Genomic DNA, 15,153 nt, shown 5'->3' on the forward strand with positions numbered 1-15,153 from the left:
TCTACCAATCTACCTTTTTCATCTATCTTGTCTTGTATATCTGGTGTAAGCATCTCATCTCATCCTAACCAGGCACCCATGCCCCTGGCCTCTGATTAGACAAAATCTCTACCAATCTACCCTTTTCATCTATCTTGTCTTGTATATCTGGTGTAAGCATCTCATCTCATCCTAACCAGGCACCCCTGCCCCCGGCCTCTGATTAGACAAAATCTCTACCAATCTACCCTTTTCATCTATCTTGTCTTGTATATCTGGTGTAAGCATCTCATCTCATCCTAACCAGGTACCCCCTGCCCCTGGCCTCTGATGAGACAAAATCTCTACCAATCTACTTTTTTCATCTATCTTGTCTTGTATATCTGGTGTAAGCATCTCATCTCATCCTAACCAGGCACCCCTGCCCCTGGCCTCTGATTAGACAAAATCTCTACCAATCTACCCTTTTCATCAATCTTGTCTTGTATATCTGGTGTAAGCATCTCATCTCATCCTAACTAGGCACCCCTGCCCCAGGCCTCTGATTAGACAAAATTTCTACCAATCTACCCTTTTCATCTATCTTGTCTTGTATATCTGGCGTAAGCATCTCATCTCATCCTAACCAGGCACCACTGCCCCTGGCCTCTGATTAGACAATATCTCTACAAATCTACCTTTTTCATCTATCTTGTCTTGTATATCTGGTGTAAGCATCTCATCTCATCCTAACCAGGCACCCCCTGTCCCTAGCCTCTGATTAGACAAAATCTCTACCAATCTACTTTTTTCATCTATCTTGTCTTGTATATCTGGTGTAAGCATCTCATCTCATCCTAACCAGGCACCACTGCCCCTGGCCTCTGATTAGACAAAATCTCTACCAATCTACCTTTTTCATCTATCTTGTCTTGTATGTCTGGTGTAAGCATCTCATCTCATCCTAACCAGGCACCACTGCCCCTGGCCTCTGATTAGACAATATCTCTACAAATCTACCTTTTTCATCTATCTTGTCTTGTATATCTGGTGTAAGCATCTCATCTCATCCTAACCAGGCACCCCTGTCCCTAGCCTCTGATTAGACAAAATCTCTACCAATCTACCTTTTTCATCTATCTTGTCTTGTATATCTGGTGTAAGCATCTCATCTCATCCTAACCAGGCACCACTGCCCCTGGCCTCTGATTAGACAAAATCTCTACCAATCTACCTTTTTCATCTATCTTGTCTTGTATGTCTGGTGTAAGCATCTCATCTCATCCTAACCAGGCACCACTGCCCCTGGCCTCTGATTAGACAATATCTCTACAAATCTACCTTTTTCATCTATCTTGTCTTGTATATCTGGTGTAAGCATCTCATCTCATCCTAACCAGGCCCCCCTGTCCCTAGCCTCTGATTAGACAAAATCTCTACCAATCTACTTTTTTCATCTATCTTGTCTTGTATATCTGGTGTAAGCATCTCATCTCATCCTAACCAGGCACCACTGCCCCTGGCCTCTGATTAGACAAAATCTCTACCAATCTACCTTTTTCATCTATCTTGTCTTGTATATCTGGTGTAAGCATCTCATCTCATCCTAACCAGGCACCCCTGTCCCTGGCCTCTGATTAGACAAAATATCTACCAATCTACCTTTTTCATCTATCTTGTCTTGTATATCTGGTGTAAGCATCTCATCTCATCCTAGCCAGACACCCTTGCCCCTGGCCTCTGATTAGACAATATCTCTACCAATCTACCTTTTTCATATATCTTGTCTTGTATATCTGGTGTGAGCATCTCATCTCATCCTAACCAGGCACCCCTGCCCCAGGCCTCTGATTAGACAAAATCTCTACCAATCTACCTTTTTCATCTATCTTGTCTTGTATATCTGGTGTAAGTATCTCATCTCATCCTAACCAGACACCCCTGTCCCTGGCCTCTGATTAGACAATATCTCTACAAATCTACCTTTTTCATCTATCTTGTCTTGTATGTCTGGTGTAAGCATCTCATCTCATCCTAACCAGGCACCCTTGCCCCTGGCCTCTGATTAGACAATATCTCTACCAATCTACCTTTTTCATATATCTTGTCTTGTATATCTGGTGTGAGCATCTCATCTCATCCTAACCAGGCACCCCTGCCCCTGGCCTCTGATTAGACAAAATCTCTACCAATCTACCTTTTTCATCAATCTTGTCTTGTATATCTGGTGTAAGCATCTCATCTCATCCTAACCAGGCACCACTGCCCCTGGCCTCTGATTAGACAATATCTCTACAAATCTACCTTTTTCATCTATCTTGTCTTGTATATCTGGTGTAAGCATCTCATCTCATCCTAACCAGGCACTCCTTGCCCCTGGCCTCTGATTAGACAATATCTCTACCAATCTACCCTTTTCATCTATCTTGTCTTGTATATCTGGTGTAAGCATATCATCTCATCCTAACTAGGCACCCCTGCCCCAGGCCTCTGATTAGACAATATCTCTACCAATCTACCTTTTTCATCTATCTTGTCTTGTATATCTGGTGTAAGCATCTCATCTCATCCTAACTAGGCACCCCTGCCCCAGGCCTCTGATTAGCCAAAATCTCTACCAATCTACCCTTTTCATCAATCTTGTCTTGTATATCTGGCGTAAGCATCTCATATCATCCTAACCAGGCACACCCTGCCCCGGCCTCTGATTAGACAAAATCTCTACCAATCTACCTTTTTCATCTATCTTGTCCTGTATATCTGGTGTAAGCATCTCATCTCATCCTAACCAGGCACCCCTGTCCCTAGCCTCTGATTAGACAAAATCTCTACCAATCTACCTTTTTCATCTATCTTGTCTTGTATATCTGGTGTAAGCATCTCATCTCATCCTAACCAGGGACCCCTGTCCCTAGCCTCTGATTAGACAAAATTTCTACCAATCTACCTTTTTCATCTATCTTGTCTTGTATATCTGGTGTAAGCATCTCATCTCATCCTAACCAGGCACCCCCTGTCCCTGGCCTCTGATTAGACAAAATTTCTACCAATCTACCTTTTTCATCTATCTTGTCTTGTATATCTGGTGTAAGCATCTCATCTCATCCTAACCAGGCACCCCCTGCCCTGGCCTCTGATTAGACAAAATTTCTACCAATCTACCATTTTCATCTATCTTGTCTTGTATATATGGTGTAAGCATCTCATCTCATCCTAACCAGGCACCCCTGTCCATAGCCTCTGATTAGACAAAATCTCCACCAATCTACATTTTTCGTCTATCTTGTCTTGTATATCTGGTCTAAGCATCTCATCTCATCCTAACCAGGCACCCCTGTCCCTAGCCTCTGATTAGACAAAATCTCTACCAATCTACCATTTTCATCTATCTTGTCTTGTATATATGGTGTAAACATCTCATCTCATCCTAACCAGGCACCCACTGCCCCTGGCCTCTGATTAGACAAAATCTCTACCAATATACCTTTTTCATCTATCTTGTCTTGTATATCTGGTGTAAGCATCTCATCTCATCCTAACCAGGCACCCCTGCCCCTGGCCTCTGATTAGACAAAATCTCTACCAATCTACCTTTTTCATCTATCTTGTCTTGTATATCTGGTATAAGCATCTCATCTCATCCTAACCAGGCACCCACTGCCCCCGGCCTCTGATTAGAAAAAATCTCTACCAATCTACCTTTGTCATCTATCTTGTCTTGTATGTCTGGTGTAAGCATCTCATCTCATCCTAACCAGGCACCCCCTGTCCCTGGCCTCTGATTAGACAAAATTTCTACCAATCTACCTTTCTCATCTATCTTGTCTTGTATATCTGGCATAGGCGTAGATCCCGGGGGATGGGGGATTTATCCCCCAATATTTTTGCCAGGGGGATGGTCCATACAATCATCCCCCCAATGTTGACGCCTGATAATGGGTTTCTGACCAAATTAACCTCATATTTGCCCATTTTAGCCCCAAAAGTGCAAATTTTCGCGCGCTTCGCGCGCATTTAATCTACTTTTACACCATATTTCATCAGTTTAGCTTCAAAATAGCAACAATTTTTGCGCGCTTCGCGCGCATTTATATCATAAACTAATTCTGTCGCCAAAGGGTGCTGAATTGACTATACTTCAAGATTTTTTTCCAACTTCATCCCCCAATGTCAAAAAGAAATCTACGCCACTGATATCTGGTGTAAGCATATCATCTCATCCTAACCAGGCACCCACTGCCCCTGGCCTCTGATTAGACAAAATTTCTACCAATCTACATTTTTCATCTATCTTGTCTTGTATATCTGTTGTAAGCATCTCATCTCACCCTAACTAGGCACCCCCTGCCCCTGGCCTCTGATTATACAAAATTTCTACCAATCTACATTTTTCATCTATCTTGTCTTGTATATCTGGTGTAAGCATCTCATCTGGTATTGTCTTTTTGTTGATGGAAGCAATTCTACGTATCGTCTTTGCAGCATCTTCATGTTTTCCTGTTGATACCAACCACCGAACGGATTCCAAAATCAACCTTAAATAATAAAAGTGTGTTAGAGTGACCAGTGTCTTACAGGATTTTTACAGAGTGGAAAAAGGGGGCAAAGTGACTTTTTTTGGGGGGGCAACATTTGATGAAAATGGCCAAATGTGTCGAAAATCTAAAATGTCGTAGCGACCAGTATCATGGCTCTACACCACTGAGCATGACAGATAAATAGTAAAAATAATGCATGTACAGTGAGGTCAAAGGTCATTTAAGGTCAACTTGTAAAAGAGGCTGAAAGTGAAAAAATTGTCTCACATGAACAGTTCAAATCCACTTGCAACCAAACTTGAGTTATTGCTGCAATATGGAAACTTAAATATAGTGGTGTAGTACAGGGTCACTGAGGTCAAAGGTCAAAGGTAAACTTGTTGGATAAATTAATCGCGAAAGGAGGCAATGATTTGTGGTTTGAGAACTGCACTGGATATATTTACTTACCAATAATACGGTATGCAAATAAGACATGGTACTGAAATAGCTATATGCATTTTGCGCCAGTTTGGTATTACATATGCAATGCCTGCCAGACTAGACACACCAATTCCCCAGAACACGGTGTTTAATGAGCCCATTATGAGGCGTGCCTCGGTAGAGAACAGTTCCATGACCATTACAAACTGTGTTAACTCAACACCCTGGAATAAATTAGTTATTTAACATTAGTCTTATTGTCATGATTTTTGGGAATATGCTAAATTACTAGAGAGATTGCGATATTTGATATGCGGCACACGTGGACCGTCCGTTTAAACGTGCGTTTATACGCACGCTATGCACGTTTATACATGTATTGGCTGTATATAGTCAGCCAACGATTTTGGATACAGCATTCGGCCCTCTTGCGGCCAAATGTTTTTAATCAAAATCTGGTGCATATTTTTAACGGTAATCCACATAATAACGAAAGGTTAGCTTCATTTGATTTTAGTACAGGCTTAACATGCCCCTTAAAATTGATTGTTTTTTCAGTGCTTCCCGAATATTATTATTACAAAAATCTTATTATTTCTGTAGCTTAAAGGAGTATTTCGTGATCCTAGCATCCTCTTTTTATGACATTTTTCAGTACATATCCACGAAAAAAGCTTATTTCCAAAATTTCAGTTGATTCCGATATTGCGTTTCCGAGTTATGCATGATTATGTGTATTACACTGCTCCATAGACAATGCGTTGTAATTTCGTTCTGGTGCACCAGAACGAAATTCAAATTTCACGATATCTTTGCTAAACGAATTAATCTGCAAGAAATATTTTGTACATAAACATTATGTAGCCAGAGGTTTCCAGTGGTATAAAAATCTCAACTTTTTTTTTGAGAAAAGTGGGGGATGAGGCTGTGGATCACGAAATGCCCTTTTAAGGACCACTACATGCATTTATCATGACTTTATTTTCAAAATGATACTTTTTTTGTGGTGAAAATTAGTCGCGTTCATGAACCCTCGTAACGTCATAACAAATGTCGATTTCAACGCGGACCGTGCGTTTGCAAGCCACGGTTGTATCAAAAAGGCACATCGCCATGTCATTTTTTTATACAGCCGATGTCACGTGCATTTCAACAATGTTCAATGGACAATCTCTACGATGAACTGCGCGTGTGAATGCAGTCAAATTTTCACACCTTCCTGTTGCTTTATTGTAACGATTTCTTACAAACAAAAAGGATACTAGTTAAGACTTCCCTTCGTATGTTCATTATACTTGATTGTCTTTGTTGATGGACAAATTTTGTGCATTTTCAACCATGTCTCCACGTTCATTTTGAACGTGCAAAATCTTAATCTCTACGAATGAACTGCGTGTGTGAATGCAGTCAAATGTCCACATTTTCCTGTTGCTTTATTGTAATGATTTCTTACAAACAAAAAGGATAATAGTTAAAGGGGCATTTCGTGATCCACAGCCTCATCCCCCACTTTTTTCAAAAAAAGTTGAGATTTTTATACCACTGGAAACCTCTGGCTACATAATGTTTATGTACCAAAAGGTCTTGCAGATTATTTCGTTTAGGAAGGATATCGTGAAATTTGAATTTCGTTCGGGTGATCGGGAAAGTTGAATTGCGTGCTGGTGCACCAGAACGAAATTACAACGTATTGTCTATGGAGCAGTGTAATACACATAATCAAGCATAACTCGCAAACGCAAAATCGGAATCAACTGAAATTTTGGGAATAAGCTTTTTTCGTGAATATCTACTGAAAATGTCAACCATGTCTCCACGTTCATTTTGAACGTACAAAATCTTCAAAACTGGCTAAATACGCGACCCGGCTTCGACATAGAAGAGTGGTTTTGAATGGATCGACGGGCGTACGATCACCATGATCACGGCGTTTAGAAATTATCGCAATCTATCTAATGTTACCCTAGAGAACACAAACAAATGTTTTAAAAAATGGTATGCATGTGTCATAAAATATGTTTTTGTTGTGGTCAAAACGTTTTAATTGCATTTAAATGTCAGGTTATACAAAGCATGAAAAAAAACCCCACACGTTTTATCGGGTTATATAAAGGTCATGAAAACATTTTAAATGAAACACAAATGTTGTCAAAATGTTATTATAAAATATTGGCAAACATTTTAGTAAAATATTTCGTTAAAACATTAAGTCAGAACGTTTTGTTTTCAAACATGTTTCTAATGTTTTTATCCATTATACACCCTTTTTATAACAAATATAAAATTAGATTCGTTAAAACTATTCAACTGGGCTCACGGTTTTGACAGGCAACGGTTTCACACCTTATCCTAGGTGCATCTTCAGTCCGTCTGTTGGTCTGTCGGCAAGAATGCTGGACGGTTCGCACCCTTTCTATTTCGCACCCGTGCACTTTCGCCCCCTTTCTATTTCGCACCCGTGCACTTTCGCCCCCTTTTTATACCGCGGGAATTGTGCTGCTGTTGATTGATGCACGATCGATTGCTTGAACTCCCGGCGGTGCGGCGTAGTATGTTTATAGTGCTGGGGCCGTCGGGCATGCACTTATTAAGTCATGATAAACCCGGGAAGGAAGGAAAGAAAGGATATTTTATAACAAAATAGAGGAACGATTTTTTTTTCTCAGGATATATATTACAGGCCAGATATTTTAGCAGCAGGCTTACCCAAAATAATGAAATAATTAGAATTCAATGATAAAAATAGTAATAATAATAAATAATAATAATAATAATAAATTTATATTTAATTATTAATTATAATATGTATAAAAACAGTGAAAATTTGTTCCAACTGACGACCAAAGGATGGATCCAAAAGGATACAAGTGTCAACAAGCAATGGATAAAATTAAAAACAATGAAAGTATGACACAACATCCAATGGGGGAGTAACAAAAAAATATATAAACAAAGTTAATTTAATAATATAATATGATGATAATAATAAGAATATGATAATAATAATAATAACAATGTTAATAATATAAACAAAGTTTATTTAATAATATAATATAATGATAATAATATGATAATAATAATAAGTAGAAGAAGAATAACAATGATATGAGGATGAATGCAGATTGTTTTTATCATATTCATTTATTATAAATGTTTTGTCTCTTAGTGAAATATTGTATTAGTCTATGTACATTTTTGCATTATAATTATCTTTTAACAAACTTTTATATTTTATATTTTAGTAATGTTTTAATATCCACACGGATATGTGGAAGATCAATATTGTATTGAACATGTTTTACCGTGTATAAATAAAGTTATTATTATTATTATTATTATTATCCCCTCACTTTTCTCAAAATAATTGAGATTTTTGTACCACTGGAAACCTCTGGCTACATAATGTTTATGTCCAAAAAATAATTCTTGCAGATTTAATTCGTCTAGCAAAAATATCGTCAATTTTGAATTACGTTCTGGTGTACCAGAACGAAATTACAACAGTGGCCTATGGAGCAGTGTAATACACATAGTCATGCATAACTCGCATAATGCAAAATCGGAATCAACTGAAATTTTGGGAATAAGATTTTTTCAAGCATATCTACCATGTCTACTAACAAATGTAATAAAAAGATGATACTAGGATCACGAAATACTCCTTTAAGATAGATGTCATTTCTGCGTCGGACCCCAATAGCCTGATCATGCAAACGAAAAAAAAAGAAAGAAAGGAAATAAAGAAAGAAAGGGAAAGAAAAAACGAAATCCAAAGAAATTAAGATGAACTGAACAAATCTAATTGATAGAAATAAATTGATTGTTTAAAACTGTTTATTATGTGCAGCAACATCCAAAAACAAAACAGGGTTCAAAAGACAAAGCAGCTTTCTTGATTAAAAAAAAGAAGAAAAAAGGCACTATAAAAACGAAAAAAAAGGAAAAAGAAAAGAAAAATAAATAAAGAAATTCATCTCCTTTACACGATCTTTATTATCTAAGAAATAGATGCTATATTACATTATTGACATCTTCGAGTTCAAACATCCCGCCTTAAAATTGTCGGCATATTTAGCAGATTAAGATATAAGATGTGCCGTGGTGTTAATAAAGCATCGTCATAATGAGTCCGTGATTGACAGGCCAGTAAACAAAATGAATCATATGAATCATATGACGTCATGAATCAAATGAATCATATGACGTCATCAGTGAGGAATATCCCGATTGTAGACAAGATATCATCACAGCATCACCATCTGCTGAAGACGCTAGTCGGACTAGTGAAAACGTTCCAGGTGAGCGAAAAATAGTGTAGTGTTGAAGTTAAAACTTTAATTCAAAATGAATCATGAACACATAAATGTCAATCATTTACAATGCAGAATTGGATAGCATTTTTTCCACAATTTACTTTATGTTATTTATTAAAACCATATTTATACAGGGCTACCTTTCAGATAAATCTGCTATTACAGGGGCTCTGTGTCATAAAAACAATATACATAACAATTTGTAGAATTATACATAAGCCCTATATATGTAAGAATTTTTTAAAAACATGAAAATGCATAAACATCAAAAAATCATACATCAAATATATCAAAATTCATTAAAAGTATTTACATTTCTTTGTTTTATACAATTTACGTAACACTTGTAGAAATATATATTAAATTAATTAAGAACACAGACAAAATACATCATTCATTAAAAGACATAAAAGTTAAAACATTTGGTTCATTATTTACATTTCTCATTAAAACGAACAGAAAACTTTCCTGATTAATAATATTTTACGATCGTACGTCAAGAGGCATATGGCACTTTTGCGTGTCTGGAGGTGTCTGTTTACGGTACCCTACCATTGATTGGACGGCCCACACCATACCCGGCGCTTTCGCGTAAGTCATTCATTACATAATGGGTTGAAGGAGTCACACTTTATACAATCACGCGGCCGCGTATTGGAGACTTGTCAAGCAATCGATCCGGTACGGGTGTGTTCTGGGACGAATATATGCGTGCTACTGCCTAGTCACCGTAGGCTACCATTGCATTGATTGAACCCATGTCACGCCCGGCGCTTTCGCGTACTAGTGGCAGCTAATACTCGCGGTGAAGAAAGGTGGTGAAAGTCGGCACAGCATTATCGCAAAGCTGCTGCAGGCATTTGTTTTGCTTGTGCGCATTTGTCTTTGAGAAATTTGCTAAATTTTTTTTTCCATTAGTGTCATGTCAAAGAAGATCAATTCGGCAACATAAAGATGGGATAAAATTATAAATTATAAGCCATCATATTTTGGCCATATCAATATTAGGCCCTATAAATTTTATACTTTATAGGCCATAAATAATTTAACACTCAATTATATAGCCTATTATAAAGTACTAATAAGGTAACATAATTCTAATAACAATAATATAATAATAATTAATATAATAATAATAATAATAATAATAATAATAATAATAATATAATAAAAATAATTAATAGGCTTAAAATAAAATAAAATAGAAATGAAATAAAATAAAATAGGCCTAAGTAAAACAAAATAACAAATCAAAAACATAATGAATACCAATCTTTAGTCGAAGCACATTTAATATATCGTAATAATATAGGCATATTAAATTCAATCGAACCGGAGAGTCCATCAACATACTATTTGCTTTTGTACACGCTGGACCCAGTACCGGTACTGCAAACACAGACAATCAACACTCAAAAGTCAACCAATACTATACACATACAACACCCCACTGTACCGCCGGGAGTTGAAGCGATCGATCGTGCATCATCAATCAACAGCAGCACATTACCCGCGGTTTAAAAGGGGGGCGAAAGTGCACGGGTGCGAAATTGAAAGGGTGCGAACCGTCCTGTTTCCGTCGGGAATCCGGAATTGGTCGCTGACCAGTGGCGAGATGGTGTTGCAAGAGGTCGTAGATTTAGAGCCAAATTTCTTTGGAATGTTCTTAATAACGGAATTGTAGGCCCCCGCCAAGTTGTGACGCAGGCCGCCTCCCCTGTTGAGTGAAGGCTGTTCTTTTTTTGACATAGATCGCTTCCTTAATACTCCCCTTTTGTACCACCTGCGCTCCCTGTCTAAGATCACAACGTCCTTGTTGTCGAAGGTATTCGTGCTGTCCAAATGCGTATACTGCAGAATCCCCATATCTACGACCTATGACCAATTGCCGACAGACCAACAGACGGCCTGAAGATGCACCTAGGATAAGGTGTGAAACCGTTGCCTCTCAAAACCGTGAGTCCACGAATCTAATTTTATATTTTGATTATACCTGGATGAATGACAACCTTCACAAACGTATCCTTTTTATAACCCAACATTTAAACATTTTCTTTCAAGCCTTTTGTGCTTGACTACTGTCAACAAACAGATTTATAGTCTGTTCACTAGCTATAACAAGTTCAATGGAAATCCAGAATCCAAAATGTACACTGCAATAATCTGTGTGTGCTCAATTTACTCCTGTTGTTTGTTCACAATATAACCCCATGAGAACTACCTGCCTATTGGTCAAAAAGAAGTTTTCATTACCAATTGGACCAATCAGCAACATTGTTAGAATAATTTCACTACACGAAAAAAATGGGGTGAATTATTTGCAAAGCTCCATTTTGATTAGTGATTAAAATGAAGATATCATTGAATTGACCAATCAGAGGCAATGTTAGATCGGCAGGTAGACTTTATTAGTTTCACTTACTTGTTCAAAAAATCCGATACAAAACCATATTATAACAAACCATGGGTAGGAATGGGTGAAAGCCAAAGCTGTACCAAAAATGGCTTCAAACAGAAGAGCTCCAAGAAGTACCTTCTTCCTGCCAATGGTGTCTGATATTTGACCAGTGAAAATAGAGCCACATAGGACGCCAATGAAGAATATTGACTGCGACATCTCTGCGAGTAAACCACGATGGCACACAAGGTCCAGCTGAAACAGAGTGGTTGATGAGTTTTATGTAAACATCTAAAAAAAAGTAACTAACCCCCCTTAAATAATGACCATTATTCAACAACGGGTGATTATATTGCAAATCTGTAAAATGCGTTGGAAGCAGAATTTATTTATGCACATTTTGACACCTCATTTGTAGCAATTGACTAAATATTGACGTGCATATAAATTAACGTAGCCCAAGATTTGAAAGTTGCAGTAAATTCTAATGATTTTGCATTCAGTGTAATGGAATGAAATCTGTGTAATGATATCTGAGTGTTTTTGTATTGTAAAAATTTGTATGTAAGTGCAACTTTCAAATCTGGACCTCACTACATTAAATTGACCGGTGTTTTATTGTTTTCTGGGCTACCGTATCAAATTAGGTGTCAAAATGCGCAGAAATAAATTCTGCTTCCAACGCATTTTACAGATTTGTAATTCAATAGCCCCTGTTTGAATAATGGTCATTATTTAAGGGGGGTTAGTTACTTTTTTTGAGATGTTTACTTCATACCGTTATGAATCCGTTTTCGTAAAGTCTTTTTATAAATTTATGTTCCGCATGTATTATTTTTGAATTAGCGAACAAGGGATCAACGCTTTAGATATAGAGGGCAGCATATCATAACGGTGATCATCGTCGACCGTACTGTGTTGAACCGTCAGCAAACCCATGATCATACTGCAGTTACTGTCCGTTTTCCTATACACAATACACAGTGCTCTTTCCCATTGACGCGTGACCTCTACAAATAGCCCTACGTTAAAAGTATGGGGATATGACTAGTTAACGTCGCTGTGTGAAAAATAACCGGCCAATATTAAAAGTACTCTTCTAAAGTTCTAGAAAATATAGTTTTTTAACATGTCCTAAATTTTAGCTAATTTAGATGTTTGGAAATATTCGTACTTTGGTGTTTTAGTTAATGTTATAGGTAATAGTACATTGCCTAGTTAACGTCGCTGTGTGAAAAATAACCGGCCAATATTAAAAGTACTCTTCTAAAATTCTAGACAATATAGTTTTGTAACATGTCCTAAATTTTTAGCTAATTTAGGTGTTTGGAGAGGGTCGCACTTTTGTGTTTTAGGAAGGACATGTAAACGACAGATAACACCAAAAATATGAAGAAATTATTTCCAAACCGTGTTAAGTCAACAATCATTATGTTGCTCATTTTCAAGAATGCTGGTTTACAAAAAGCACGCCATTGTCTCATTTCGTGAACAAAGGTACACATACCATTGTTTCCTTTCGTTTCCTTTATAATCGGTTACCCAACTGAAGCTATGAATACCAGCTTTATTGCGATATCGCACATGAAAACAGACACTTGTGCACAACCAGAGAAGATCCGATTTAATCAGTTGAGCTGTTTCAATGAGTGTTATCTTGGTTTAATAGCTTTTAATGGGGTTAAGTCCTGCAAAGGTCGAGATGAATTATACTGTAGACATGACTGCATCATGTGCCACCCTCTTTTGCTTAAATACCCATCACGCTGATCACAGGCCGTTGTCTTATATAATATACATTTGTTACGCTTATAAGCACTATAAATGGTGAAGGCAAAGCCGCTTGCAAGCGGTTCAAAAGGCACTTTCTGTACCCCCTCTGTTGGTCAGTGTTACATTAAGGTTGTTGTTGGTCAATGTTACATTAAGGTTACTGTTGGTCAATGTTACATTTATGTTACTCTTGCTTTCTTGCCCTGCGGGGCCCTTCTATTGGCGCTTCTATATTGCGAACCCTGCTTTAAATCCAGAACGTTTTCAGAGATTGGTATTTTGTAACTGTCAGCTTAGTGTACATTATGTCACCAGTTCAACGATAAACCCCTATAGAAATATCAGGTTTTGTCACTAATTGAAATTCATTGTGTCATTAATTGTAAGCAACCCGTTTTTCAATATCCAAATTCAACATGTTCAAGGTGCAGTTAACAACATAAAAACATGTCCCATATTTACCTTTGTTTGTTTAGACTTGTCTTAATGTTGACTTGTCTTGTTTGCTTTATTTTATGGTTACATGACGATAGTCTGAAGGGTCTTTAGTCCGAAAACCAATAGAAGTAGTTACTGGTTATACATCGAAACCCTCACTCTAACCTGTAACCTAAAGGCTACCTAAGCTCTTATCCTAATCATAACCGCAACATAACCCTAATTGTAAACATAACTCTAACTCTAATCCTAACATTGATCCTACCCTAACCTCTCCCTAACGCTAACCCGAATCGTGATCCTAATTTAAAATGCCCCAACCCTAACTTGAACCCTTTTTGGACTAATGACTGTTCCATATTATTATTTATACAACGTACCTCCATAACAATAGTAGTCTCATTATATAGTGGTTCGTACTGCCATCCATTGCTGCATGCTACAGTGCTATTGTCTGATATAGTTCCATTCTGGATCTCATACATCTTACACTCTGCGTATTCAGGGTCGCCATTAGAAACGTCTACTGGAATACTTTCATCAAGTGTGTACCCTGGGGTTTCCTGATAAAAACAAAAGAATGGTATTTTATTAATTCGAAGAAAACTAAATGTGCCTCATTATCGAAAACTAAATTACTCAATTTCCGAAGAGATATTTGCAGTCTTCCTTAAATTATGTTTCCTTACAGCACCTGAACGTTTTGTGTAACACTTGTGTAATTACTGGCCACATAAGCCGCTACAACGCCCAAATGTTTCAAGAGAGCAAAATATGCTCATGGTCAAGTTAAGGGATTATCCTGAACCAAGCACCTATTGGCGAACTAAAAGCAAGAATCTATCAGTCGCCCATGGCAAGATTACCGAATGGTTTTAAGTAGTAATTGGTGTGAGACGAGGATGCGTCCTTTCTCCAAGCCTATTCAACATGGTATATCTAGAATTTGTGATCAAACATGTCAAAGGTGTCCAGAATGCAGATGGGCCACATAATACATGTACATAAACAACATCTGCTATACAGATCTATACATCCTACAGTACAAAAAGGCTATAATGGACAAGAAAAGGAATTTTGAAAATGTTTCCAATCCTGAGGGGGGCCACATACCCCCTCAGACACCCCGCTTCGCGGCCATACTTTGGTGATCCCACCAATCCTAAATTAGTGGCTACGCGACTGCAAGGAAATGGCCATAATAGCCTACATGTCTGTCTCAATTCTTTTATTATTTTAAACAGTAGCTTCATAGTATTTTAATGGTTTCTTTTTTTCGAATAAAATAATAGAAATGCAATTGTTATGACCT

The 15,153-nt window shown here is 37.6% G+C and overlaps 1 long non-coding RNA gene across 1 annotated transcript; it reads right to left on the bottom strand.

Moving 5' to 3' along the window:
• Nucleotides 1-4,351: 4,351 nt before the first annotated feature.
• On the bottom strand, nucleotides 4,352-11,780 carry LOC140156228 (uncharacterized). Its single transcript, XR_011859492.1, has 3 exons — nucleotides 11,655-11,780; nucleotides 4,947-5,143; nucleotides 4,352-4,493 (listed from the first exon to the last, which is right to left on the bottom strand). It is a non-coding gene; the product is annotated as an uncharacterized lncRNA (long non-coding RNA).
• Between the last annotated feature and the right edge of the window lie 3,373 nt (nucleotides 11,781-15,153).

This window comes from Amphiura filiformis, chromosome 7 (assembly GCF_039555335.1).
Source record: "Amphiura filiformis chromosome 7, Afil_fr2py, whole genome shotgun sequence".
Lineage (NCBI taxonomy): Eukaryota > Metazoa > Echinodermata > Ophiuroidea > Amphilepidida > Amphiuridae > Amphiura > Amphiura filiformis.